This window comes from Amblyomma mixtum, chromosome 7, assembly GCF_055824585.1.
Source record: "Amblyomma mixtum isolate Tamu chromosome 7, ASM5582458v1, whole genome shotgun sequence".
NCBI lineage: Eukaryota > Metazoa > Arthropoda > Arachnida > Ixodida > Ixodidae > Amblyomma > Amblyomma mixtum.
Genome location: NC_143018.1, coordinates 36,091,943 through 36,096,251, shown reverse-complemented (window position 1 = coordinate 36,096,251; position 4,309 = coordinate 36,091,943). Strand labels below are relative to the sequence as shown.

The 4,309-nt window shown below is 52.6% G+C and overlaps 1 pseudogene; it reads right to left on the bottom strand.

Moving 5' to 3' along the window:
• Positions 1-200: 200 nt before the first annotated feature.
• LOC149335669 (solute carrier family 22 member 6-like) lies at positions 201-3,323 on the bottom strand (annotated as a pseudogene).
• Positions 3,324-4,309: the final 986 nt, after the last annotated feature.

The following is a 4,309-nucleotide window of genomic DNA, read 5'->3' as shown; positions in this document are numbered from 1 at the left end:
TAAATCTGGGGAGCAGCGCACGGACACGTTTCGACGGAGGCGTCCAACTGACACTCGCACAGAAAGAAACCAAATGAACTCCGTCAGCAAGCAATTGTTTCTCTATAGACACAGCAGTACCTATTCAATAATGGATCATTACGGCTCTTTTGTGTCGTGCATCCTGCACCCGACCCGTTGACAGTCGGGGACTTTCAGCACTAGGGCTTCGCCCTCCTCCTGCGCTTGCGTCTCGGCCTGGACGACGCGTCCTGGGTGTCCTGCATCACTTTAAGCACGTCCTTGTCGGTCTCGGCTGCGCGAGCGTCGAGAAGGCCGAAGCTCGTCTCAGGCAGCCCGAACAACGCGGCGACGCTTCCGAACACCGCCGAGCCCATGATGGCGAACTGGAAGTCCTCACGTCCGACCCTTTCGAGCAGGGACAGCGCCGAGGCGGCCACGGCACCCAGGCGACCGCTGGCATAGGCGCCGCATAGGAACTGCGCAGCGTACGCCCGTGGGGAAGAGCTCGGCGGCGTACAAGTAGACGGATGGCACGAGTACGCGGGTGCAGCACTGGGCGAGCACTAGCAGGACGTCGCCCACCAGGCGAGGCTTAGCATAGATGGCAACGCTGCACAGGCAGCAGGTGCCGCCAAACAGTGACATGACTATGAGGAGGAGCTGCAGTCTGCATGGCAAATTTTGCGGTGCGTACAATTAATGTATAGGTATATACTACAGCCGGATGCAACTCAAAAACGGAGCGCAAAGTACCCCTCAAAGCTGGTTTCCCACCCAATGTCATTGGCTATCTGTATTGCCATGACGCTGCGGTCGATCGCCTTGCACCTGCTAACGGCCGCAGCAGGTGCAATGCGATTGATGGCAATATCATAGAAATTACTGGGCAGTGAACTTCCAGGGGCAGAGTCTGTTGGCCTCTAGCGTTCAGGGTATGCTGTAGCGCTATGCTAAGCTGTCAGCCTGAGTTCTATTAGGGTAGAGCACGTTTTAGGCTATGGCCTCGTAGAGCCAAGTGCGGACTAAATGCCCCCGTACCTTTACCCTCAGAGCATGTGCTGTTGACCTCCAGCGGTCGCGTTATGCTGCAGCGCTGGGCTAATTGCTGCCAACTGACTCCAGAGCAAAACTGGCGGCAGAACTTCCGTCCGCACCTACTCCATATTTTTGCGTATGGTGGTGGCAGTTAATAGGGTAACGTCACTTGACAGATAGCCGCACATTGCAGACCTAATAAAGGGAGCTCTAACCTGGACACAACAAGCTTTACAAATCAAGCGATTCCCATCGGTACCGTGATGACTGTTATTGCCAGGACACTGAAACTTAAACGCAGCATTCCTGAGACGTTTTCAAGGCGAAGCTGCTCTGAAGAAACAAAATGTTTTCTTGCTGAAGCAGTATACCTCTGTTGTTTGTCTCGTTTAATGCAACCATTCTGGCAATACCACGATCGATGGCTTTCATATAGGCCCGTTGACATGCATTAAACTATATTTATGCCATCGGTCAGGCTGCAGAGAAATGTGCAGTGTGTTAGAAATGCACTACCAATAATCTAAAATTAAGCTTTCAAGAAAAAAACATAAAATGGTGACCGCTTCACGAAAGCCTCTTTTGCGCTTGGGTTATGCGGCTAGGCCGGGAAACATTTAGAGGATAATTAATGGCACAAAAGTCCTCCCTGTTTCGCAAGACTGTGGTACGTGACTGGCGTTTTGCCTGATATTGGGTAGAGTAACGGAAGAATCTGGTAATTCGAATTTTCTCTTGCGGTAATTGCACACCAGGGAGCAACCTAAATACCCAAACGCCGGCCTGCCGACAGCATAAAATGCTTTGATATGAATACCTTCAGATTCCCTTGAGAAGAAACAGTTTTATGACCATCCAAGCACTACAATAATTTTTGCCAAGCTTCACGGCTACGTTTACTTAAGCACTAGGTCTTTTTTTCACTAAATGAGTTAGCGCGGTCTCCGAGGCATTGGTAACATTCATTGAATCCTTCAATTTTCCAGACGGGTAATCGAGGCACTGTTGGCTCACCTGCCCAATGAGACGAGCCCGAGGCACAGAGCCAGGTAAGAAGGCGCAGAAAGTATAATGGCCACGGCCCCAAGCGTTGTGCCCTTCCGCATTCTTTTGCTCCAGGCGAGGCCGTAGATGCCCATCGTCATCGTGAAGGCCACGATAAGCACCCGAACAATACGACGGCTCCTAGTTTCCACGGTGGGCGCAGGGAGAGGACTGCCGTACGTGTTGCTGGCTTCGCTTCGGGAGAGCTCCGTTCTGACCCTGAACATGCCTTGCATGGCCACCACCCGGTTCAAGTTGTTCATGCTGGCAGCCTTGAGCATGACTGCATGGGCCTTGTCGAATCTAGACGTCACCAAGAGCCACAAGGGGGACTCTTGCACAGCACAGGCACTGAGCAGCAGCAGTACCGTTGGAGTCTGGACGACCACCTGCAGCAATGACCACGAGAGCGGGAACGCCACCAGTATGAACAGCACGACGTCCACGAGAAAGAAGCCCAGTGCGCACGACACGGTGATGTAGAATACGCGGTAAGCGAGCGGCGCCACTTCGTACAGCAGTATGAGGCTGACCACGAAGATGAAGCTGGCGCAGGCGGAGTTCATAAACTTCGTCACCAGGTAGAACGAGTAGTTACGCGAGACGCACGTTGCCGTGGTGCTCGTTAGGAGCAGCACAACACATGTAATGATGACAGCCTTTCGGCCCAGTTTGTCCGCTGCGTACCCCGCGAGTGGCACGACCAGAAGGGCGCCGCTCATGTAGACCGCGTGTGCCAGGGACACCAGCCAGGACCTGCGGCAGACCAGGTCCCAGAAGCTCCTCGCGGACTGGGCGGCATGGACCGGGTCGTAGTCCCAGGCGTCGCACTGGTAGGTCTCGGTGTCATTGGGCTGCTGGCCGGGTTGTGCATAGGCGAGGCACTCGCTGCGGCGTTCATCTTCGTTCAGTCGAATGCCGATGTTCTTACACTTGGACGAGGAGAGATCGGCAAACCGGGATGGCGGCCGGCACCAGTGGTCCACGGGACGTGTTACGAGGCCGAAGGAGTGGGTGTGGCACTGCAGAACGAACAGCGCTACAATGGTGAAGCAGCATATGAGTCTCTGGAAGTCTCCGTGGCCGTAGATGGTGGTGTCCTGGTCCCGCTGGTCGACGTCTGGTTCTGGTTCGCCGGTAGCAGCCTGGGAGTTGCTCAGTAGTTGTTTCAGACTCGGAACCGTCAGCTCTTTTGTAGGCGTCCGCCTGATCGAAGACCTTCGAGAGGTCTTTGTAGGCATGGCTGGTGCATGCAGGACGGCAGATGCGGGATATTATAACCTCCGCTAGTCCCTTTTGTGCTGAGCCATGGAAACGGAAATAGGCGGCTGTTGTACAGGGGATCTCCTTCTCGAGCTGGAATCGCGAGACTTGCTGAAGCACGAGGCTTTTATGAAGAAGAAGCTTTGAAAACGATTAAATACGGCAGCCCGTAAAGTATAGCAAACTTTTAAGAAAAATCGGCTAAACGATATCGGGCTGTGTTTAACTATAGATACTATAAAATCTCCCCAGGCACGTGTAAGATGGACAGCGTGGGGAAAAAAGTAGCTCTGTAAACTAATTTTCGTTTCTCCCAGATTCGGCTACTGTCTACATCAGCGAAGTGTTGGCGGCAGTTATATATATATACTCAGCACCGCACCCATTAAGCCATTCAGCCTGAGGTCATCATCATCATCACCGCACCCATCTATAGTAAGAAATGCAGTCGGAACCGAATATTGTTAATGCGGTAACAATAGAAGCCTCATGGTAGGATTTTAACGTTAAACCGAGTAGACGTGCGAAAGAATGTGTTTAGCCTGGGTGTGGGAGTGCGGGAGCGGAAAACTTGACCCCCATATTTCCACAAGCCTGATTGGCTCATTGTTTTCCTTTGCTGGGTCGTCGCCACGTCTGGTGATGTACGATATTAAACTCAAGTTAAGCTCTGATTGAGGTTAAGCTGACCTGATCTGTTCGCTCCGCAGATGGAAGTTGATAAAGACGAGGATGTGGAATGCACAGCTCGAGCGTGTTGCAACAACAACGCGGGGCGTGATCGGCTGCGTTGATAGCATAGTGCTCTCGTGCAGTGGCCAACGAAGGTGATCTGTTCGCCGCGGGTTCGAAACCCCGTCGCGGCAATGTTTATTTTTTTAAGGTAAAGGTCGTGCAAGGCTTCGGCGGTGAATCGGCTTTGCAGCTTGAATGAATGAATGAATGAATGAATGAATGAATGAAT